Source organism: Passer domesticus, chromosome W (genome assembly GCF_036417665.1).
Source record: "Passer domesticus isolate bPasDom1 chromosome W, bPasDom1.hap1, whole genome shotgun sequence".
Taxonomy (NCBI): Eukaryota; Metazoa; Chordata; class Aves; order Passeriformes; family Passeridae; genus Passer; species Passer domesticus.
In genome coordinates this window covers 46507504-46533302 of record NC_087511.1, presented here as the reverse complement: position 1 = coordinate 46533302, position 25799 = coordinate 46507504, and the positions used below count along the sequence as shown (strand labels likewise).

General features: G+C 43.1%; 1 protein-coding gene across 7 annotated transcripts in view; it reads left to right on the top strand.

Moving 5' to 3' along the window:
* Nucleotides 1-17632: 17632 nt before the first annotated feature.
* LOC135288975 (spindlin-Z-like) overlaps nt 17633-25799 on the top strand; it is a 129484-nt gene continuing 121317 nt past the window's right edge. For 3 of the 7 annotated variants that reach the window (XM_064402337.1, XM_064402338.1, XM_064402339.1), the window contains exon 1: nt 17633-17943. The gene's annotated coding sequence lies outside the window, so the exon portion shown is untranslated. Of the gene's footprint in view, nt 17944-18300; nt 18444-18847; nt 19003-25799 lie in introns of those variants that run through there. The other 4 variants (XM_064402343.1, XM_064402342.1, XM_064402340.1 and 1 more) reach the window with 4 other exon arrangements.

Here is a 25799-nt window from a genome sequence, read left to right as displayed (position 1 = left end):
GAATCTTAGGTGGGAGGAGATGATGGAGTGGCCTTTGGCTGGACTTTTCTTGTATAGCCATAGACTGAACCAATTTTTCCTGTAACACAGAGACTGCATTTAGGGAGAGGCAATGGCTTGAGCCAAGAGTAACCTGCTGCAGTGACTGCCAAGTGCATGAGTGAAGTGAACAGAGAAAGATGAGGAGGGTGTGGTGGTGCCCTCTGTCTTCAGGGAAGAAGATCTCTGTTCTCGAAACCCTCTGCCCCAGGGGAAGTGAAAATGGGGGGGGGGAACTGTTGTTCCCAGATGAGAGATGGTTGTTCTTTTGGTACTTGGCAAAACATCTTTAAAAGGGAACCCTATAAGCACTTTGGTCCATGAATGGTGGTGAGAGCACTGTACATGGGAAGAAAATGCCATGATGGCAGATTTTCTCTGGGCTGTGCCATGTGTGACATGGAAACACAAGAGGTTTCAACTGTGTTTCCTGGGGAAGACTGGCACAAGAGAGGCTCCTGTCTCCCTTGATGAACTGAGAATTGATTATCTGAGGGGTGGTAACTTGATTGAGAATCCAAAGTATTGTCTCACTGTGTTTTGTTAGAAATTGAGTAGGGGGGGAGAAATGTTTTCAAAGGTTTTCATTTTGAATTCTGTGTGTTCCTTTTATTATAGTTGTAGGTTAATAAAGTTTTTTTTTCTTTATTTCTAAGCTTGAGCCTGCTCTGCTCTGTTTCTGGTTGCATCTCACAGCACTTATTTGAGAAAAATATATTTTCATGGGTGCACTGGCATTGCGCCAGTGTCAAACCATGACAAACTTACAGCTCAGCCATGATTTGGAATTGTTAGTCATTCTTCTGTGCTACTTATGGAAGACAAAACAGCAGAGGTTGTTAGAAGTAATTATGTTAATTAACCAGTGCAAAGTATTTACATGCATAGAATCCCTGATGAAATCAAAGATCTAACAAACTCTATCTTCTTATATCTTTAAACAGGTGTTTACCAATGTTTCATTATAATCATGTTAGTCAGTTTTATCTTATCTCTATAATAAAGTAACTGTATCTTGTAAATTAAATGAGCAGATTTTAAAAGAAGTTAGCTTCATGCTGACTTCACATCACTCATCTGTCTCTGTCGAGGTGGTCATGACACAAATCAGAGACCACAAGCAGTCTCAGATGGCAACTCTTTATTATCGAACATAGCTGACCTTTTATACACTTTCTGATTGTTTATACTTCTTCTACCCTAACTATTGGACACAATAAATCAACATAACACCATTGGTGAAAAGTTACAGTGACTTAACTAACTTTCTAAATATACTTTGTGCATCTGTGAAGTTCTTATCTTTCTTCAGTTCCTCAGTTCGCTTGGTCTCCTGGGCTACAACCTTGGAGAGAGCTCCTTATCAGCTTCTTCTTTCTTCTCAGCTACTTCTCGTTCCATAAGCTAACAGGCCCACTGTTAGCCCCTTCCATAATTCCCCCTTTTTGTTTTTAAACTGTAAACACAGCTGCTATGGAGTTTTGCAGGGCCCTTTGCAAAAATCCAAGCAGACAGGGGAAACACAGGACAACAATCACAATCATCAACAAAATCAACATCCCCATTCTTAGTACAATAATTCCTGTCCTTCATCCATCAATAAGTGATTTTAAATTTCTTAACTACTTTATCCTATAAAACCATGAACTATAACCACCCTAAAGTGTTCAAAAGGAGCTGCAGGAATACTAGAACAAAGGTTCCAAAAACCTGCATCGTCTTTGTCAGTGCAAACCAAAGCCACACCCTTTAATTACTATGAAAGCACATGAAGAGTAATGAAATACATATCCTGATTTTTATATATAGATATAGCCTTAGGCAGTGTCATCCGCACGTTCTGCTTCAGCTGCGGAGCCATCCATCTTATGCCTGCCTGCATGCTCCAGATAAGGTTTGACACAGCGAGCAGGAACCCATCGAGGACCATTATCTGCCAAAACACAAGCATAACCCCTTCCCCAGTTTATTAATTCCACTGGACCAGACCACATGCCAGTAATTAAATCCTTAACCCATACCTTAACATTTCTACGGATATCTGGGTGCTTAGAATTCAAAGAAGAAAAATGGTAAAAAATTGGAGATAACTGTGAGTCAGGTAGGGGATGCAAGAAGTTTAACACATAAACAGCTTTATCTAATCTCACTTGAGGTGACTCCTGTTGCATTCCCCCTTTTTGTTTTTGAACCTGATGTTTAAGAAGACCGTGAGCTCTTTCAGTAATTGCTTGGCCCGTGGGGACATGTGGAATACCTGTTGAATGCACAATGCCCCAAGCACGAAAGAATGCTTGCATTTTCTGCGAAACATATGCTGGGCCATTATCCATTTTTATGTGACACAGAACACCTAGGATAGAAAAGGTATGATAAAAATGACGAATAGCATCATGAGTTTTCTCTCCTGTGAATGCTGAAGCAACCATTGAGTGAGAAAAGGTACGAACCGTAACATGAACATACTTAAAGCGACCAAATTCTGGCATTTTTCTAACATGTTTGCCATTCCTCTAAAGCGGAAAGACCCCTAGGGTTGGTACCATAATATTGAGTGACGAGTCACGTGACAGTCAGGACAAGAAGAAAGAATTGATCTTGCTTCACCAGGAGACAATTTAAATTGCTGCTGTAAAGCTTGAGCACTCTGATGAAAAACTTGATGAGATAAAATTGCCTGCTGCAACACATTAGGTATGGTTTGGATTGCAGCAGCAGCTACTAGAGAATCTACATAGGCATTGCCTTCAACAAAAAATCCTGCTAATGATGTGTGGCTACGAATATGCATGATGAAATAAGGATGTTTTCGAGCACCAATGACTGTCCATAACTTCACTAACATAGTAAACAATGGTTTCTCTTGGATATTACACAACACTGCTTGATCTAATTGCTTAACCAAATTGGCAACATAGAATCAGTAACTATATTTACAGAATCAGGAAATAAAGTGAAAGCCAAAAGAACAGCACAAAGTTCAACCAATCGAGGAGATCCCTGCTGAATCATTGTCTCATATTCCCAGTGATCATCCTTTTTCCAAGCTACAGCTGCTTTTCCGGTTTTCCCAGATCCATCTGTAAAAACCATTATACATTCCACTGGAAGAGGAGAACAAATTTGTTTTCCTTCAAAAGGAATCTCCTTGGTCAGTTTTAGAATAGGATGAGATGGTAAATGGCATTTTATTTGGCCTGTAAAACACGACAAGGCAGACTGCAATTCATTATTATTTTGAAAGCACCATTCAAAAGACCACTGTTGCACAGCTATCACAATGGTCACAGGGTTGTGTCCCAAAATTTCATGACAACGCCTGCGGCCTTTGATGATAATATCTGCAAAAAGCTCATAAAGTTCTGGAGCTGTTTTCCGAGATCTGAAAGATAAAAATATCCATTCCAAAATACGCAGTTGGTCTTCCCAATTATCACTCAATTGACACAGTATTTCACATGGTATTTCATGGTCCCTCAAAATAAACAATTTAACACCAACAGAGGTATCTATTCTGTTAACAAATTTGTGTGCTAAGGCTTATTCAATTTCTTCTAGGGTCTTTTTTGCTGCCGGAGTCAATTGCCTCTCATCAGTAGAGGAAGTGATGCCTGAAAGCAAATCAAAAATGGTTGCGTCTGATGATTGGTTATGCCTAAATATGATTGAATCCAACCTATTAAATCAACCAATTTCTGTACATCCGTAACAGTTTTAACATCAATATCTAAGTTCACAGGTTGAGGCATAACTTGAGTGTTAGTCACCAACATATCTAGATATTTCCAAGGCATGTGATCCTGCACTTTCTCTGGGGCAATGATCAGACCAAATGCTTTCAAATTTGTCATGGTACATTGTTTAAGAGCTGATAACTGTTGTTTGTTGTCAGATGCCAACAAGATATCATCCATGTAATGATAACAGTAGCAAGTATTAAATTGGTCCCGCACTTTTGACAAGGCCTGTGCCACAAACCATTGACAAATAGTTGACAAAGTTCTCATGCCTTGGGGGAGTACCCTCCATTGATATCTTTTGTTGTGTTCAGCATGATTTGTGGAAGGCACAGTAAAAGCAAATTTTTCTTTGTCTTGCTCAGCCAATGGAATAGTGAAGAAACAATATTTCAAATCAATGACAACTATTTGCCATTCCTGCAGAATCGTTGTAGGTGTAGGAAGGCCTGGTTGTAAAGCTCCCATTGTTGCCATTACAGCATTAATCTGCCGTAAATCATGTAGAAGTCTCCATCTTCCCGATTTCTTTTTTTATTACAGAAACAGGAGTATTCCAGGGGCTGAATGATTCCTCAATATGTCCTGCTTGCAATTGTTCGGTGACTAATTCTTGCAGGGCAGTAAGCTTTTCAGTGGTAAGGGGCCACTGGTCAACCCAGACAGGTTTATCTGTCAACCATGTCAAGGCTACAACTGGACGTTCATTGTCCTGCATCACAGTGGCCCCTATTAAAAATCCGTAGTAATTTTGACACCCCATTGAGATAAACAATCTCTACCCCATAAACTTTGAGGAACAATTGGCAACATAGGGCCTGATGTTAGCTTGTTGGCCATCAGGATGTTTCACATTAATTACTATGGCTGAAAAACCACCTGTTGTTGCACCGGCCAATCCCATAAGTCCAAAACTTGCATGAGTGAGAGGCCACGATTGAGGCCAGCAAAGTCGCAAGAGTATTGCGACATTTGCTTCAGCGTCAATCAAACCTGTTACTGATATGGTTTCTGGATGACATCCACTGGCTGTGAGGATGCATGTCTTTTCTGGATGGTTCTCCGTTACTTTCTCAGTCCAGAACACTTGAGGTACTCCTGTTGATCCAAAACCTCCTGTGCCACTACTTTGGTCCACTGTATTTGGAACAGAACTCACAAAAGGTACAATTTGAGCAATGCAAATTCCTTTCTGAATAGTGACAGGAGGGTCATCAATGGATACCAGAGCATGACTCTGTCCTACATAATCAGTGTCAATAAGTCCTAAATGCACATGAATACCTCTAAGTATAGTACTTGATCTGCCTATCAAAAACGCACTCAATCCCTGTCCTATTGGACCAAAGGCATTGAGGGGCACTTTGCATATTTCTTTTGTCAAAATGGTTACTGTGTCGGCTGTGGGTATATCAATCCCTGCGGACCCTCTTGTTGCACCTGAGTATTGCTCACAAAAGGGTAGCTTTACAGTGCCGGGAAGGCCCGTACCGGCCGCTGTGGTTGTTGGGGTATTTGTATTCCCACACGTCCCTTCGTGCTTTTCTTCCACTTTCCCAGCAACAGATGACCATTTGCATGGTATTTACTCCTGCATTGTTTGCATAGTGCCTAAATTTAGCACAACGATTGCACATAACATCGCTGCTTGCACTTGGGTTGGGTGCTGCTTTTCGGGTATTACACTGTGCCCTTTCGTGCCCTTGCTGTCCACAATTATAGCATTTCGATGAAGGTCTTAGAACTGCAGCAAGAGCTGCCATTTTGTGCTCTACTGAACCAACTTTCAAGCAAGCAGTAACCATTTCAGGCAATGTGGGTTCCCTACGTAAGGTGTCAATAAACTTTCTGCAGTCAGGGTCTGCATTTTCTTTAGCCAATTGTATACACAACCTGTATCACAAAGGTTCATCATCTACCTGTTTTTCAACAGCTGCAGCAAGCTGTGGTCGATACCCCATGTGTGGAGATGCGAATCTTGACTCCATGTTTCAGAAGGCTGGTTTATTATATTATGAAATATATTATATTACAATGCTATATTAAAAACTATACTAAAAGAATAGAGAGAAAAGGATTCATCAGAAGGCTAGAAAGAACAAGAATGGAATGCAATAACAAAAGCTCATGACTCTCAGAGTCCGATGCAGCTGCATCTTTGATTGGCCATTAATTAGAAACAACCAACATCCAACAATTACAGCTGCACCTGTTGCATTCCACAGCAGCAGATAGTTATTGTTTACATTTCTTTCCTGAGGCTCCTCAGCTTCTCAGGAGCAAAAATCCTAGCAAAGGATTTTTCATAAAATATCATGGCTACAGCAAGCTTTTCCACAAAGTGCAAAAATGGTTCTCTCATCCCTTGTTGTATAGTAACATATCTCTGTTTTGGAGCTGCCATTTCCATTGTTTTCATTAAAGCACTCATGCCAATTTGCTGAGCTTATGCCAAAATTGAAGGATCCCACCTTGCCTGTAAATCTGGGTTAGCAAAAGGCTCAGTGCCCAATAAGGCATCAACACCCACAGCATGACGAGGGTCATGCTGAAGCAGCTGCGTGTTTGTTAAAGCTGTGCGCTCAGCCACTCACCTCCAAGTTTCTTGAAATACACCATATTGTACTGGTTGGAATAAAATTATAGCAAGATGTGTGATGTCATAAGGTGCAAGCATATCTGCATTAATTACATGTATTAATTGCATTACCTTTGAGGAATTAATACCAAACTGAGTAATACCAAACTGAGCCACTTTTGATTGGAGATCTTGTACAACCTTCCAGGCAAAGACGTGATGACTATCATCCTGCCCTGTTCCAGGAGTTGCTTTAAAAACTGGAAACGCCATAGGGTTATCACAGGCAACATTTGCATTAACACTCTTCTCCTGAGGTACTTTTGGAGCACCTAATCTTTCTATTATGTCCCAATTCTTTTATTCAGCTGCTTTCTTCCTAACAAATTCCCAAAGCTCCTGAGGCTGTTGAGGAAGCACAGTTACTTGACATGGAGGCAAAGTCCATGGGCAGTAGGGCTAGAGCTATTAGAAGGTGAACTGTCAATAGTTCCTTGCCCCAACTCAGGTGTTACTGCAGGTGACTCTTCACTTGATTTGCTGTCACTGTCAGGTAACGGAGATATGACCTTGCAGATTGTTCATGCAGCTCAGAGGGGAGAGGAGGAGTCAGATGGCTGGGCTAGAGCAGAGAGAAGCAGGGGGGCAGACAGCTTGCTTTGTCTCTGCTAAAGACATTTCAGCAGTTAGTGTAGCAGTGTAGTATACACAGGCACCATCTCGAGCTGCTGTGCAGGTGTGAGATAAAGAGGTTTAGGAGTCTGATAAGGAGACGCTATGGCAGTTTGCCCAGAAGTTTTGGCAGCTTTCCCAGAAGCTTCGGCATCCAGCCCAGAAGCTCTGGCAGCTTTCCTGGAAGCTTTGGCAGCCTGCCTGTTAACTTCCATGGTACCTGAACCTTCTTCAAGGATGGATTCAGGAAGTTCCCCATCAGAAGCCCCATCTGCCTCACCGCAGTTTCTGTTATCAACCCCAATTCTTCATCCATGTCCCACTCTGCTTGTTCTCGCTCTGTTTTCCATTCCTTTAATGCCTCAAAAAGCAATCCCCAAGATAACAGCTAGATCGACAACAGTTTTATCTCCCGCTTGCATGACTTCCCACAGTCTGTCCCGGACTTTTTTCCATGCTTTAACACTAAATGCTATATCAGGATCAGTGCCAAAACCCTGTGATTTAGTCCACAGCAATATACTATGAAGGGCATAGTCTGAAGTACTAATTCCCTTATTTCTTAACAAAACTTTCAATGTAGTCAAAACAGTCTCTTCCTCTTTAGATAAGTAATTTCCCATTATTACTAGTTGGTGGCTCACCTACTTCCAGGTGTCTTGACAGGAGAAAATCAGGTCCGGACCTCCCTGTGGCTTCCACCCACCACTCTCAGCTGCACCAATGCCGCCTCCCCCACTACATCCCAGTGGGTCATGGTTGCTAGTTGCTAGGACCCTGTATGGGTCCAGACCGAGTATGTTGTTAAGGGTGCAGTTTCACTCAGTGATCACCAGATGTCATTGTCGAGGCGGTCACGACACAAAGCAGAGACCACAAGCAATCTCAGATGGCAACTCTTTATTATCGAACATGGCTGACCTTTTATACACTTTCTAATTGTTTATACTTCTTCTACCCTAACTATTGGCCACAATAAATCAACATAACACCATTGGTGAAAAGTTACAGTGACTTCAGCTAACTTTCTAAAAATACTTTGTCCAGCTGCAAAGTTCTCTTCTTATCTTTCTTCGATTCCTCACTTCTCTTGGTCTCCTTGGTTACAGCCTTGGAGAGAGCTCCTTCTCAGCTTCTTCTCACTCCTTTAACTAACAGGCCTGCTGTTAGCCCCTTCCGCACAGTTTTCCCTAATTTCTATTTGGTTAGAGGCAGGGCTCCTCTAAGCCTGGTTATCTTTCTTTCCCTGAGCATATGTCTTGGAGGTTCCTTCAAGGGGATTGGACGTGTTGTCATCATCATCATACTTGGCAGTTTAGCTATGGACTATTGGATCTGCCTCTTTTTTGGTGGAACTTCTCTGAGTCTTGATGCCTTTTAATTCAAGCACTTGTGATAGAGCAGTAGTATATTTTTTATCCCATCTCTTCATCTTTTCTCTATAATTATGTAGGAAGAACCATAGCTTAATTTGAGGGGTCTACATTTTCTCCCTATTTGGGGGACATCTGTGTTTGGTACCAGAACTTCTGATTTGTATTGCTGAGATTTGGAGAAGGTCTTCTTTAATCTCTTCTCTGAGTTTTTCGTGAGTTTCCTTTATCTTATTTTCTAATTTTTGTAGACATGTTTACAGAATTGCGATTTTTGCATGTGTTGGGCCATGCATGGTATCTGCATATGCTCAGAGCTTCTTGGCCATATCAAGCACGGTCTCTGTCTTGTCATCTTGCTTTATTATTGCTAAAGCAGAAGCATATTTTTATGGCTTGTCATATAAGTTTTTGCTACATCACGGATGTACATGGTACCAAGTCTGGATTCCTAGTGTTTACGTTATCTGAGAAGACAATGTCTGCTACTGCCATTTTTCTCAAGCATTGAATATTTTGTTCTATGGTCTTCTATTGGGCTTGCTGCATACAGAGATCATCTGCACATGGATGTCTTTGTGCCACACGTCCCAGGACCCGTGCCCAGAGACTGTGAGGGTTAGCCCCACTCATCATTCTTTGGTCGATAACCGGATCATGTGACAGGGATCCCAAATACCTTGCTTCAGTACCATCCAGAATTGTTACTTTGCTTGTAGCATTTCAAAAACGGGCTAACTACCTATAGATTCATCAGGTCGTTGAGTGTAATTTTTTCTTAGGCTACAAAGGTATTTTAGGGAAAAAGACTCAATAGTGACTTCCAATTTTGTGTCAGTAATTGGCTTTGAGGGTCCTTCCCCTGGATCATCATCGTCTATTGGCTGATCGGTTTTGGTTGTGTGTTTTCCGCCTCTCGTGGTAGGAGCAACAGCCATTGGTTAAAGCTCACTGTCTGGTTTAGCTACAACCTGAGTAGCTGGGGTGTTGGCTGTGGCCTGAGTGGCTGGGGCAGGTGCTGATTTACCTCTCTGCCCCCGTGCTTCTATTTGCTGCCCTACAGAATCTAGCAGCGTGCGATAAGCATATGCTAGGGCTTAGCTTATTGCAATTATCTTTTTTTCCTTAGAGTCATCATGGCACTTCTCTTTCAAGTATTTCCCCACCTCAGCTGGGTTCTGAATTTGTTCACATGGAAAATCCCAGGCTATGGGGTCAGAAAATTCTTTTAGGCTTTGGTTCATATCCTCTCATTCTCCACACTACTCAGCATTTTCTACACTTGGGTTTACTTTTGGGTCAGGGGTCTCATCAACTCCTCTGGACATCTCAGCCTTCATTTTGGAGAAGTTGCATACCATATAAAGGAAGCTTGCCAGATTAAATACTAGGAAGGTGGTCTCTTTAACATTTAGGGGAAATTGAACATTCTCAAAAAGTGACTTAACAGATTTAAAGGAGAAGAAGGAAAGGAAAGGCTGAAAAGCCTTATCCCCTGCTCTTCCTCTAACAAATTGGGCGCACTTACTAATAAATCCCCAAAACATGTTATTGGAACTAGGATGTAGGGTAGGACAAAGAAACTATAAACTATACATATCTTGAATAGACTCCAGTACGTTTGTAAACTCCCTATAAATTATTATCACTGAGCCCAGCACAATAGCCATTCTAATCCGTGCCCCTCTACTGTAAAAGCTATGTGTTAGGGATAATATTTGGGTTATTTCTGGATAAGAAAATAAGCCTAGGGACCAAAAAGGTATAAAAACCTCAGAAAAGCTTAGGGACCAGAAACACATGAAGGCCTCTACCCAGAGAGACATTATGAATTCAAGTAACATGGCTATTGACTGCTTTATCTCAATAGAGTATGTACAACTAAAATGTAATCAGTATAGGTTTTTTCTGTTTTCTCAAGCCACGTGTTGGGTGCCAAAAAAATGTATTTGTCCTGGTTTAGGGCAAATTTGGGAGAAAACCTCTAAAGGAGTTCCTCTAGAAAGCAGATTTAAGCGCCCCCTCCCTTAACTGCTTCAGGAAAATATTTCCTTGGAGAAAAGTGGGAAAAAACTGTTTCTTTAATAGGCAAAGCATTTACCAGCACAAAAAAAAATTAACAATATTAAACAATAAAAGCTTTCACAGCTCCAAAAGAGATGAAAAACTCAGAAAGTCCCTTTTGTGGGCTGTAGCTCGGCTCACTAAGTCTGTCATCAGGCCCTCTAGCATTGGAAATGCCATGGCCCAGGCCAGGCCCTGGTGGGCTATAGGTGTGAGCTGCCGGTGCTCTTCTGGGTGTTCAGTCCAGAGCAGGTTTAAACAGTTCTAAGAGAAAAGAAAAACCACAGTCTAGGGAACTTCTCTGCCTCAGCTAGCTAAAAACTAACTAAAAGCAAAGGAGAGCTCTGTCCCATCGTCTGTCTGTGCTGCAGACAACACAGACATGAGCCAGAACGTGGAGGAGTGAGTGCAGTTTCTGAAACCAAACTGTGCACTTCTTCCACTTCTTCTCTTCCCCCCCCCCCCCTTCGCTCTTAGAACTAGTCTTAAAGGTGCAAAACTTATTTCTGGGCTAAACAGACAAATGGGGATACAAGCATCATAAAGTCACCCTAGGACACCCTCTTTCCTCTGCCTCACTCTTTTTAATTATCTCAAGCTCCTGTGATGGAAAAGACAGTTTCTCTGGCAAGGGTGAGGTTATTAGGAGCAAAGGGAGGATCTTAAGAGATTTCTGGCAACAATGCAGTTTTCCAAGCTTCTTCAGCAGCCAGTCAGTTACCTATTGCCTGTTCTGAGCACCCTGCCTGGTGTTCCCTAACATGTATTATTGCCACACCTTTTGGTAAATTCACCACTTCCAATAGGTGAGAAATTAAGCTGTCATGAGCTAACGATTTTCCTCTGCAGGTTAATAAACCTCTTTTTCCCCCATAATTTCCCAAATGCATGTATCACCCCATATGCATATTTAGAATCAGTAAAAATATTCACTATTTTATCCCAATATAGTTCACAGGCCCTTACAAGCGCATACAGCTCCACTGTCTGAGCTGACCATGTGGGTGGAAATCGACCCCCTTCCTTTAATTCCTTTCCATTAATGATAGCATATCCTGCAAATCGCTTCCCTTCTACCACCCTTGAAGACCCATCCATAAACACATTTTCTCCCTCAGGCCAGGAAGTGTCTCATAAATCTTCCCTGGCCCGGGTCTGGAGATCTATCACTTGAATGCAGTCATGGGTTTCTTCCCAGCCCTCTCTTCAGGGCTGTTCACAGAGGCTGAGTTAAACCCTTCCTCACTTTTCAATTTGAAGTCCTCCTGTTCTATTAAACAAGATTCATACTGTAATAACTGAGTGCTGGTCATCCACTTAGAGGCTCTTTCAGTTAACAAAGCTTTAACTTGATGTGAAACTTGAACAATCAGATATCCTCCTACTGTCAGTTTTTGGGCCTCAGTTACCATCAAGGCTGTGGTTGCACAGTTCTGCAGTGAGGTCAGCCTCTGGACACTGGGTCTAAGAGCTTAGAAAAATAAGCAACAGGCCGCTGTATTCCCCCATGCTCTTGTACCAAAATTCCTTTAGCATGGCCTTGTTTAACATCCACATATAATTCAAATTCCTTTTATGAGTCTGGAAGAGCTAAGACTGGGGCCTTAACCAACTTGTCTTTTAATTTTCTAAAGCTTTTCTCTCCTTTTGGTGTCCATGCTACAACATTAGGACTCTCTTGGGTTAAAACATCATATAAAGGTCTGGTTAAACAGAAAAATTCTCAATCAATGCTCTACAGTACCCTACTAACTTAAAAAAACTTCCATAACTTCTTCTTTGTCTGGGGTAATGGTACTTGTAAAATCCCTTGTATTCTGTCTGGATGAATACACTGTAACCCTCCTGTCAAAATGTGTCCCAAATATTTAGCCTTTTTCTCTACCAACTGCTCCTTCTTTTCAGACACTCTAAGTCCCTTTTTAGCAAGAAAATTAAGCAGCTTCACAGTAGCCTCTTCAACCACCTTTTCCTGTTCCCCTGATAAAAGCAAATCATCCACGTACTGCAACAACCTAACTCTCGAGGGTGGAGTAAACTCTTAATATTTTCTGCAGGGCTTGCCCAAACAAAACCGGTGACTCAGTATATCCCTGCGGGAGGACTGTCCATGCCAATTGTTGTTTCATCATCTTTTCTCCTTCCTCCTGCTCCCACTCAAAGGCAAAATACTGTTTACTGTCCTCGGTAATCGGATACCCCGAGAAAGCATCCTTTAAATCCAGTACTGAATAATATTGACGTGAAGAAGGAATCTGATTCAGGATGGTATAGGGATTCAGAACTGTGGGATGTTTTGGTTTGACAATTTCATTTATTATTCTTAGATCCGGCACCATTCTGTAAATTCCATCCTGTTTCTTAACCAGCAGGATAGGAGCGTTACAGGGAGATATCCATGACTCCAAAAGACCTGCCTTTAGCAGGGACTCAATGACAGGCAGTAACCCCTTCCTTCTTTCCCTTGAAATAGGATATTGCTTTTTAGACACCACTTGTCCTGGTTGCTTCAAAGTAATTTGGAGAGGGTCTGTATCAAATCTTCTGTATTTCCCTGGGGCCGCTCACATTTCTGGGTTTATTTCAGCATAAGCCTTCTCAGACATTTTACACAAAGTTACCAGTGTTAGACTCTGTATCATTTTTCACAATACTAATTTGCATTCCCACTTTAGCCATCAAATCCTTTGCCAGTAAATTACAATCACAATTAGGAACAAACAGGAATTCATGCATTTCAAACCTATCCCCCACATCTACTAAAAGCAGTTGAATAAAATGCACTCACTCATCCTTTCCACTCACTCCTTGAATAATCAAAGATCTTTTTGCCAATTTTCCCCCCTCAGGGACAAAATTCAAGGTGGATTGAGAGGCCCCTGTGTCTACCAGGAAACACAACTCCTCTCAATCTGGACCCACCTTAAAAGTTAGCAAGGGCTCCAGTGTGGTGGGTCCCTGGTATAATGGGAGCCCCTGACACCCCTAACAATCAATCTCTATTATCCTCTGGACTTCCTCCTCCTGAGGATCCAGTTGTTTCTGCAAACATTCTTGCTTCCAGCGTCCCTCTGCCCTGCAGATAGCACACTGATTTCTCCCCAACCGATGTCTGGGTTGGCTCTCCCCTGCTGAGGAGGGAATGCTTCTGCTACTTCCTTGTGGCCAACCCCATCCCTTCTATCCCAGGGGACCCCTTGGGTCCTGTGGTTTATCCCTCTGGGGCCGTAAAAACTCTGTTATATCACCTTTACCTTTGCTTTTTCCTCATCCCTTCTTATATACACTTGCTGCATCTTTCTAACCAGTTCATCCAGGGACTTATTCTGTTCTTCCTCTAGTCCCCCCTGCTACTGCCTGTGGGTACTCATTTTCCCACAGCTCAAACCCACTCATTTTTCCAGTGAATCAAACAAAATCCTTAAAAGAAAATCCTTATCTTTCCACATACAATCTGCATTTCCCAGATAGGTCTTCCTCCTCCTCCTTGTGCTCACTCTCTTGATCACACACAGTATACCAGAGCCGGTCCCTGTCCTGCCACAGTGTCCAAATAGCTCCTCCTCCCAGGTGCTCCTAGTGGGCACAGCTGGCAGCACCACAGGCAGCTGGGGCATCCCACAGCCTCATGGGGGCCGGCGGCCACTGCCACCCCTACCCGGGGGTGGCTGGGTCAGGCATTGCCTGGTGCTGAGCCCCAGCTGCCACACAGCCCCCACAGGCCCCCAGCCCGTGCTCTTGGCCCCGCACTTCCACGTCTGGTCCTGTTGCTCCTTGCCTCAACCATATCTTTCTACATTAACCTTCAACTAATCTTTTCTCAACATATCAACACTATTTGTCAATCTCCTGTTGTTGAGACTCCTTCTCGAGTCCTGGGCATGGATTTTCAAGACCTGAAGAATCGTGTTGCCTGAGCTGTTGGGGTCCACTCTGGCTAGCTATAGACCCTTGCCCACACGATACTTCATAGACGAAGGTAAAAGATTGAGAAGCGCTCTCCTCCACGTGGGAAACATTGTCCTTTATTCCAAGACACACATCAGGTGGACAAACCCATGGGAGGAAAGAGGGCATTCCCTGGTGGCAGGGAGCTTTTATACCCCCGGGATGGGGACAGAGGGAGAGGTCCACAGCCAATGGGATACCAGTGAGGAGTGGCGAGGGGAGGGGTAACCCAGGGGAGGTACCACCAGGTGGTACCCGGATGGGTGAGGGAAAGACCATGTGATGGGGGAAAGGGGTAACAAACCACATGATATAACATAAGCTATACTGTGCAATATAAAACTATTCTGTGCAAATTCCCAATCACCCAGTGCAAGAGAACAACTAAACTGGTGCACCACAACAAAGACCCCTTCTCAACTTTTCCTTATTGCCTCCTTTGGGCATCCATGTATTTACTTCTGGAAGAATGTGTAAACTAACTTCACATTCTTCCAAGGGATTCTTCCATTTTGGGATCGTCATCCCTTTTGCCAGGGCCCCTTCCCAGCTTTACCTTTGCTACCTCCATGGGTGCCCTCTCAGGTTTACCTGTGCTACCCTCCATGAGTGCCCTCTCAGGTTTACTCCCTGAAGATCCCATATTACTCACCGGTGAGATTTTCAGTGGTCCTTCCCCGTGGACTCTTCATGGACACCCCTGGTCTGACACTCATCTGTTTCCTGGACAGTCTCAGGAACCCAATCAATCGCCTGGTGCTGGCTGCCACCAAGGGGAGCTGATCACCCAAACTGGGTGAGGCACACCTCCAGCTCCACTTGCTGCCCACCGCCCCGGATGGTGGAAATATCTTGGACAAGATCCCCCAAATTGTCAGGAAAATTAATCTACAAACACCAGAGGTTTATGTCCAAAATGGAGACAGAGGAGCCCTGTAACTTTATTCGAATAAAGGGAGAGGTCAATGGCATTTCCCATGGGGTCTCTCAAACTGTTAGAGGATGCAGCCTCCTTTTTATCCTAATTTCCCATTCGCATTTCCCTTTCTCTTTCCCCATTGGCTGAGATGCTTGAGAGGTGCAGACTTTCCGAATCAACTAATACATCCCTTTTCTAATGTGTACTGCCCCCCTTTTTCTTTTTCTTTGTGTCTCTGTTCTTTTTCTCTAAATCTAGAGATTTAGCACAGTCTTGAGTGAGTAACAGTCTGTGTCAATTAGTGGAATTCCTATGGAATTTATGGTTTCCCCCATTGCTTCATTCACCTCTCTGTATCTGGTCTTATCTACCATCAGGCCCACAGTTTGTTTGTAAAGACACCTCCTTCTCATTCTTTTCACTTCCAACTGGAACTATTCTATTTAATTAATTTATATTACCTGAATTTGAAACTTATTTATGTTTTATTCAATTTGCTAAAAGGTTGGTTCCTGCTGGCATATTAAATTTAATCAGTTGTAACCATGTCAGAAAGGAAACACATTGGCAGGAGGCTTCTGTTTCTGTTGACTTTAAAGAATTCCTGTGATAGCTCTACAGTAGCTTGCTTGAAAAAGAGAAATTAGACAGGTAGCCAGATAGTTATCTCAAACAGATAATTGCTTATTTAAAGTTACATTAAAGCAAAAGTAGTATTTGCATTTAAAGATATTAATTGAAGATCAGATTCAAGACATCATTCCTCCTTCAAATTCAGATCAAGCAAACATCTAGCCACTTGATTTCTGAAGGTTCTTGATTCTACCATCAAATCAAAAGGGCTGAGGGTTTTTGTTTTTTTTTTCATCAGTTAAGGCTGTTTCTCTTTAGTTTGGAAGGATATCAAGAAAGCAAAATTTTCTGGGACCAGAGGGAACCTGGTTCTCATACAAAGCTACTCAATAGCATTCAAAGCTTCTATAATAGTTCAGCCATTTTATTTCTAACCAAACTAGGTAGCACCTCAAAGCATCCAAAAAGGCTAGAAAGTTTATGTACAGCTGCGACCGGTACCTCCTGCTCCTGATCTCTGGTAATATAGTTAGCATAACTAATGCCATTTTATAAGGAAAATGGCCATTCTCTGTGACTGAGCTGGTCACGTATAAGTTCCTTTTTGCCTCCTCAAGGTCTTGAAGGTCCTTCACACTATGCAAACTTCTCCCCTTCCCTATTGGCCTCCAGATTTTTGGGCACCATGCTGACTTCTCCCCACCTTACTGGCTTTGAAGGTCCCAAGGCACATGGTCAAATCATTATTTTCATTTCTAGTAAGGCATGATATAAATTATTGAGACCACACAGTCAATAGGCGCTAAGAACATTATTAGCGTATAATTGCTGAATCATTATCTGAAGACCCAAAACCCCTACTAAGGGCAAGTGATCAACAAAATTAATTTTTGCAAGAACAGAGGTTTCTTATCTGAAGGATCCATATTTAAGAGAAACATGAATTGTTGATGCCTAAAAAATTTGCAAAAGTTAATGATGGAAATATCTGGATTAACAGACTAATCGCAAGGATGCTGACAGACAATTATACTGCATTCCTACAAAATATATGCTTGTAACGTATGTTGCTATGCTGTACCACGTTTATGATTAGACAATTAGAAATCTGCATTAGTAGGTGGATTATTCATATCATACCCTTGTAGCATAAGGTATAAACCCCCTAAAAATCTCTTGTTTGGCTGAGACATCTCATGCACTTGAATAAATACATACCTTTGTAATTCTATACTTTGCATCCTAGCCTCTCTCCTCAGTCATCACAGGCCACATTTGTAACACAGGATATCCATAGCTGATTTTTCTTTCTTATGATGGCTTACACATTTTTTTTCCTATGATGGTGAGAGGGCAGTGTGCAGCCACTGGCTCCCAAGACCTGTTTAAGGAAGCGGTACCACTGCCACAAAGCACTGTGGCCACTTCACGAGGCAGCACTAGATCCACTGCTGTGGATGGGCGGATGGGAGGGGAAAGACGGACATTCACTGCCCCAGGGCCTAGTGGCCTGAGTTTGGAGAAGGGCTAACAGACAGCCAACTGGGGACAAGCCCACGCCACTCTCCGCTACGACGCCACTCTCCTCGACGGAGCGCCGAGAGACGGCAGTGGAGGAAAAGGAGCGCCTGCGCGGTAACGAGTAGCGGTGGACTAGGTGGAGGATTGCTTCCTGCACTCCTGTCGCAGTTCGGAATTTGCAGTGCGCCTGCGTGTTGGTGGAGGGGAAGAGGGCGGTGTCCGGTCCCGTGTTTTGAACGTCTCGATGCGGCTAGCTCACTATTTGGCAGGAAAGTGAGGAGGCCTCCATCCTGGTGGTAGAGTTCGTGTACGGAGAGGAGGATCCAAATGTAGCAGAGGCTAATTGGAAGCAGCAGTGGTGACTGCGGAGTGGGACAAACGAAACAAGGGGAGCAGCTCCCCATACTGCTGCCGCAGAGAATCTGGGTGGCCTAGTGAGACAGGAGGACTGCTGCGGCTGCAGTGCTAACACTTCTAGACTATTCTCCTGGCACTCCCAGGCGCCCATCCCCCCAGCAGGTGAGTAGTGAATGCGGGGGAAGGGGGAAGGGAAAGGAAAGCACAGCCTAGGACCGGGTAGAACCGGAGGGAGTCGCTGTGGAACGAGCTCGGATCCGCGGTTCGTAGTTTACCCTCCCCTCCTCCTTCCCTGCGGCTGACGTTATTTATATGCTTGCGGTGTTCCGTCTCTGTTAACCCTTCTTCACTGTCTGCCTCAGCAGCCCGCCTAAAAGCCGCGGGAGGTGAGCGAGAGTGGGGGTCCTCAGACTTTCTTTCCACGTAGTGCCCCGACTCCTTGGCAACCACCATTCTTTTGGGCCGGGGGACTGCTGCTCTCGTTTGGCATGGCCCCTCCCGGTATCTACCCCGCCCACATCGCGTCCGTTGCTGGAGAGAAGGGGTCGCAGCTGCACATTCCCCCTTCCTCTCTGTGGATCTATTGTACTGTGAGTTTAGGCCCGCTAAGGGGTTCCCAGCAGATAAGCCTCTCTGTCGATAATGCACGTTGAGGGAGACAGGTATGTCTCTGACCTGTCATCTATTGGCTCCCCTCATGAGAAAATGTGGTGAAGGGAATTTGAGGGTGGTGACCGGGCTCGGCCGAGCCTCAGTAGTCAAAGGCTGGAGCTGTGAAAGTTGCTAACGCGTCGGGCTGGCAGCACTGGAGTTGTACACGCCACTGCTGCTGTCCGGGACACCCAGAGTGTGCGGACGTATGCTCGCGCTTTGCTCGCGCTTTTCTGGGTTCCTTTGTCTGCTGCTGTCGCCGCTTTCCCCTCCTCCTTCGATTCCCGCTCTCTCCTCCCTTCTCTCCTTTCTTTCCCCCTCCCTTATTTCCCCTCTCTTCCAGACTCAAAACGCTGCTGCAGCTGCAGGTTTGTAAATACTGGACTAACACACACAACATGGCTGACGTTCGCCCTGCTCCTTCAGCGGGCTCTCCTCTTTCTCCCTCTGTCTCCACTGCTTAGTCTCTTCTCCATTTAGTCTTTTGTTTCTTCTCATTCATCGCCCATTAAAAAAATACATATATAATAATTCACCCTCCTTATTTGCGCCCATGGCGGGATTTCAAGGGTAAGGATCCTCACTTTGGAGTCTTTCTCCTTTCGTTTTGCCGTTTACAACAAAATCCAAACCTAAAATTAGAGGGGGTTTGGGAACCTAGCAAGGCCTGGAGGGAGGGCGAGAATTGGCTGAGCCCTGCCGAGAGAGGCTCGGTTGGAATGCGCGTATCTCTTTGGGGGGAGGGGGCTGGTGCACTAAAGTGCTGGCAGAGATGAAATACTGTATTATGCTTGCAAAAATGATCTAGTAATTTCTTTCATTTTCGGATGTAGCTCTGTATAAGGTATTAATTTGGCACAGTCATTAAAAAAACCTGAGCTACTTATGTTAGAATAGGCATTGTGTAGTGAAAAAAACATAGCATAGGTTTTCTTGGCTTTCTCTTTATCTCCTTGTCAGTATCTTAAATAGCTCACAGATCACAGGATATGAAACTGAAATTAACACTTGCCAGGTCTCTTTGTGTTGCTAGTTTTCTGTCACAGAATTATTTGCCCTTGTGACGACAATAGTATAAACAGAAGTGTGTTGTTTTTGTTGTTAATGGGAGCATTTTTTCTTAAAAAGGTAAAAGGCATGGCATTGTGAACTGAAGTGCAATACTGAACTACACAACAGCATATTTCTGACTTTTAACACAAGACAGATGTTCAGTTCAGCACCTACTAACCTCATTTATTCAGAGTACCCTCTTCTGACTTCAAAGAAAATAACATATATTTTATTGGTTGGTTGGGGTTTTTTGATGACATAAAGCCAAAATAATATTTTAATTTCTCGGGCATACCTAAAATGATCTGCTGGGGAACAGCATATCTAGGTTGTAAGGATGAGTACCCAAGGTGCAAAGGATGTGATGCTTTCTATTGCTTTCTAAATATGTGTTACTGTAACTCATAGTCAGTGTTTCATTTTCAAAGATTATATTTAAAAACACAGTCTTTATTCAAAGTATGAACACATTGATAGCCATGGCTTCTGTCAGAGCAGTGCCCTAAAGTAATGTCCTAACTTTTTGTTTTTGTTATTTTGTTTTAAAAGCTTCTAGTGGAGGAGCACTGGCATAGCATAATCATAGTTCTTATTGAGTTAGAAGTAGTTACTGCATTTTAATGCTAGAATTAAGTATCATATATTAATACATTCTTTATTTTTTTTCTCTCCTGCTTTTTCCCTCCCCATTAACAAGTGTTGATTAACTGGAGAAGACTATAAATTATAGGATCGAGTTTACCACAATGTAAAACTTGAGTGGAGTAATCCAAATTGCATTTTAAAATATGTATTCATGTCATGGCTCCCAAGCCAATTGTAATATTTCTAGATGGAAAAGTGAACAAAAGTCTGTAACTTGATATGTCGGTGAATTTGTGCAGCACTCAGTTACTCTAACTATCATTAACTAATCAAAATATTAGTTAACTAATTTGTATTTTATCTATGAACAGTGTAAAATGGGCCTGGCAATGCTGAAGTGATTTTCAAGTAATGGTGAAATTATTTAATTGAATAATATACAGTAATTATTACTTTTTTATGTGACACTGGTTGGATTTAACTTTTTCTTTTAATCTAAAATGTGAATTAGGTGATGACATGCAGAAATGTAGGAGGTGAATTTATTTGACTATTTGAGAGGTTGAGGAGAATGTTTTCCTATTCTTTGACCATGTTGTAGCTGATAGTCCCCTTGTATTAACAGTGCCAGCTACTTTAATTGAAGTGCTTTGGATTCAGTCCCTGCAGTTCCATTTTCTGGGAATCATCAGTGGTGTGATAACCTGGCTAGTCTTAATGTTCCTTTCTGGAGGTTTTGGTTTGTTTGATTTTGTGTCAGAGTTCTGGGGAGCCTATCTGTTTGGTTAAGTTTAAGACTGCTTGTATCTGCAAGTTTGGAAATGCTTTAGGATAAAAGTGTTCTAATAAAATATATTGTAAATGTTTAAGGTCACTGATTGATCTCTCATCCTTCTGTTTTCAGAGTCTTCTTAGTGGTTCAGAGGTAGTCCTGAATACCAAGTTCCCTATGTAACTTTGTGTCTAGCCTATTAAGATGATAATTCCCTCTGAATGTGTACCTCAAAGGCTTTTTAATTCTATCCACTGTATTGCTTGGTGGGTTTTTTGTTTTCCCCACATTACTATTAGGTCAGAACAAGTAATGAATATAGAGAACATGGGTAACTATTCTGTTTTAAGATTACTATGATGACTAGGTTGTAAAGTATAACCTTACTTAGCAAACAGATGTCTACCACTCGTGCTGCTTCTTAAGGTGATATTGCTTTGCCCAGATGTTGCCAGTCACTTCTAAAATGAAGAAGTAAGCTTGACATTTTCAGTAGTGTTCACTTGATGCCTTGGAGTAGCTACCTAGAACAGAGGCTAGATAGAGTTAAAAGAATAAAGTAGGTATTTATCAAAGGCCTTCAATAGATACATCTTGGGCAGTGCAAAAGCTTTGCAGAGACTACACCCAAGATGGGGTTTACTGTTGTTAGATATATACTGTTGTTAAATGCATAATGCTAATGGATATTTAGTATTGAGACTCAACAAGGTAGAGGCCTTGTCAAGCCTCTAAAGGGGGAAATGATGCCTTAAATCTTAGCTTTTATATTTTTTCAGATCCTGTACTACATTAGTGTATAACTCTGAACTCCATATATGGAGTGTTAGTAAGCTCTCTTCACATTTTGGTCAGACAAAACAATCCTTCCAGGCCTGAGAACAAAGGACACTATCTGCCTCAGGTCCTGAAAAATATAAACAAAAGTGAATGGGGGGAAGCAAACTGGGGGAATATGACTTCATTACCTGAAGCTATAATTGGGCAACTAACCTCTGATATGCAAATAGACCAAACTTATATCTGTCTGAGAAACTCGTGACCATCATCCATCTTGGGTGTAGTCTCCGTGAGGCTTTTGCACTGCCCAAGGTGCATCTATTGAAGGCCTTTAATAAATACCTACTTTATTCTTTTAACTCTGTCTAGCCTCTGTTCTAGGTAGCCACTCCAACAGTAAATATCTAACAAGAGTAAATATCTACTTGATCTAAAGCATACTAAGTTGTGTTTATGCTAATTTCTGAAAAAAAGCCTTCACCTATCTACACCTTAAGTTGATCCCCTGTCCTGGTTTAGGGCAAATTTGTAGAGAAAAACCTCCAAATTGGGATGCCTCTAGAAAGTAAATCCAAGTGGCCCCTCCCCCAACTGGTTTGGGAAAAAATATTTTCTTGGAGAAAAGAGGAAAAAACCTTGTTTATTTAACTGGCAAAGCATTCACCAGCACAAAAGAAAATGAACAATATTAAACAATAAAACCTCTTGCTAATCTAAAGAGATGACAAACTCAGAAAGTCCCCTTCATGTGTTGTAGCTCGGCTCACTCAGTCTCTTAGCAGTCCCTTCTGCGCCGGAAATGCCATGGCCCAGGCCTGGCCCAGTGGGCCACAGGTGTGAGCTCTTGGTGCTCTTCTGGGTTTTCAGTCCAGAGCATGTTTAAACAGTTTCAAGAAAAATAAAAACCACAGTCTAGGGAACTTCTCTGCCTTAGCTAGCTAAAAACTAACTAAAAGCAAAGGAGAGCTCTCTTTCGCTGTCTGTGCTGCAGAAAACACATTCCAGGAGAAGGATGCGGGGGGAGCAAGTGCAGTTTCTGAAAACAAACTCTGCACTTCTTCTCTCCCCCCCTTTGCTCTCGGAACCAGTCTTAAAGGTGTAAAACCTATTTCTGGGCTAAACAGACAAATGGGGATACAAGCATCATAAAGTCACCCCAGGACACCCCCTTTCAAAAATATCAATTACTTTTTTTTCTGAACCTGCATTAATCATATTTAAGTGTAAAAATGAACTTTACTAGATAATGACTTCTTACTCCAGGAAGCACAACTGAAAGACGTTCAAATATCAGATTTCTAGTCTGATACGTGTTAAGATCAAATAATTTTCACAACACAGTTTCCTAGTTTAGAATGTATTTTCTTTATTAAAAATTCTTCCCTAATATGTTCAAAAAAGGTAACTGCACTGTATAATTTCAAGCTTGCTGTTGAGATTTTTAAATCTGAAATTTCCCAGCAGCATAGAAGAAAGCATGTTCTAGATTAATTTTCTTGTGACATTTTTTAAATTTGGTATAATTGGCCAGGTTGGGGTATGGGGGGAGACCAGAGTATGGCTTCAATGAGTGACCTCTGTGGGAGAAATTTGTGGACTGCCCTGTACTGGTTAGAGTTCGTTCTAGACAGCTCATCAGGAACCCCATTGCAGGTCAAAGATGAGCCAGTCAGTAAACTTTATGGTGCCTATGTGAAAATAAAGTAAGGAAGGGTGGTAAATGCTGAAAAAAAAGGAAGAAAAGAAATAACAGCAGCACAGAAGACAGAGGAAACGGAAGACCATGCTGGTAAAGGAAGAGAGCGGGAGCTCAAGTAGTAGTCTGAGCAGGAGCTGAGGCCTGACTCTAAAGGGACTGCTACACAGCAGCACAGGAAGTAGTAGTACAGGAACCACCACACACTGACCCAAATTTCCTGAGCTGCCTCTTGCCCCATCAAAGAGACTTTTGTGTGTGGTGATGGGGTTGGAGAAAGAACAGAAGGGAGATTTTGCAGAGGCAAGGGATGATGAAGTGGATTGAAAGCTGTCTGAATGACTGGACCCAAAGAGTGATCAGTAGCACAAAGTCTAGTTGGAGGCCAGTAGCTAGTAGTGTAGCCCAGGGGTCTATACTGGATCCAGTCCTTTTCAGCATCTTCATTAATGGCTTGGATGGATGGGGCAGAGTATACCCTCAGCAAGGGAGGGAGTGACATACCAGAGAGTTGTGCTGCCACTCAGAGGGACCTGGGCAGGCTGGAGAAATGGGCTGACAAAAACCTCATGAAAATCACCAAAGGGAAGTGTCAAGTTCTGCCCCTGAGGAACAACTTCATGTACCAGTACATGCAGGGAGCCACCCATCTGGAAAGCAGCTTTGCAGAAAAGGACCTGGAGATCCTGGTGAGCACCAGGTTGAACATGAGCCAGCAATGTGCCCTTGTGGCAAAGAAGCCTGGTGTTATGCTTGGCTGAATTAGGCAAAGTATTGCCAGCATGTCAAGGGAGGTGATCCTTCCCTTATATTAAGCACTGGTGAGGTCGTACAGAGTATACTCCTGGAAAAGCTGGCAGCCCACGTCTTGGACAGGAGCACTCTTTGCTGGGTTAGGAACTGGCTGGATGGCTGGGCCCAGAGAGTGGTAGTGAACAGTGCTGCATCCAGCTGGCAGCCAGTCACCAGTGGTGTCCCTCAGGGGTCTGTGCTGGGACCAGTTCTGTTCAGTATTTTTATTGATGACATGGATAAGGGTATTGAATCTTTCATTAGTAAATTTGAAGATGACACTAAGCTGGGAGCACGTGTTGATCTGTTGGAAGGTAGGAGGGCTTTGCAGAGAGACCTGGAACAGTTGGATGGATGGGTGGAATTCAATAAGATGAAGTTTAATAAGTCCAAGTGCTGAGTCCTGCATTTTGGCCACAATAACCCCCTGCAACATTATAGGCTGGGGATGGTGTGGCTGGACAGTGCCCAGGCAGAAAGGGACCTGTGGGTACTGGTCGACAGCCAACTGAACATGAGCCAGCAGTGTGCCCTGGAGGCCAAGTAGGCCAATGGCATCCTGGCCTGTATCAGGAACAGTGTGGCCAGCAGGATCAGGGAGGTCATTCTTCCCCTGTACTTAGCACTGGTGAGGCCTCACCTTGAGTACTGTGTCCAGTTCTGGGCCCCTCCGTTTAGGAAGGACGTTGAGATGCTTGAGTGTGTCCAGAGGAGGGCAACAAGGCTGGTGAGGGTCTTGGAAGACAAGCCTTATAAGAAACGACTGAGGGAGCTGGGTTTGTTTAGCCTAGAGAAAAGGAGACTCAGAGGTGACCTTATCACTCTCTACAACTTCCTGAAAGGTGGTTGTGGTCAGGTTGGTCTCTTTCTCCAGGCAATAACTGACAGAATGAGAGGACACAGTCTTAAGCTGCACCAAGGGAAATATAGGTTGGATATTAGGAAAAAGTTTTTTACAGAAAGAGTGATAAAGTTCTGGAATGGTCTGCCCGGGGAGGTGGTGGAGTCACCATCCCTGGATGTGTTTAAAAAAATATTGGATGTGGCACTTGGTGCCATGGTCTAGTTGAGGTTTTAGGGCATGGGTTGGACTCAATGATCTTGAAGGTCTCTTCCAACCTTGTGATTCTGTGTGTGACTACCATGTCCAGTTCTGGGCTCCAGAGTACAGGAGAAATATGGACATACTGGACTGAGCCCAGTGAAGGGTGACTAAGATGATTGAGGGACTAGAGCATCTTGTATCTGAAGAAAGACTGAGAGAGCTGGGAATATTTAGTCTGAAGAAAAGAAGGTAGAATCCTATTATCTATAAATACCTGAAGAGAGGCTGTAATGAAGATGGATTCAGACTCTTTCCAGTGGTACACAGGGACAGGACCAGAGGGAATGGGCACACAGTGAAACATAGGAGATTCCATCTGAGCATTAGAAAACACTTTACTGTGAGGGTGACCGAGCACTGGGACAGGTTGCCCAGAGAGATGGTGGCGTCTCTGTCCTTGGAAATAAAATCTGTCTGGACATAGTACTAGACAAGTGGCTCTAGGTGGCCCTGCTTGAGCAGGGGGGGTTGAACCAGATCACCTCCAGATGTCCCTTCCAACCTCAACTATTCTGTTATTTTGTGATTTCTGAGGGAGAATGAGCATGGCTTTTTGTTTGTTTCAGTAACATAATTGGTAATTA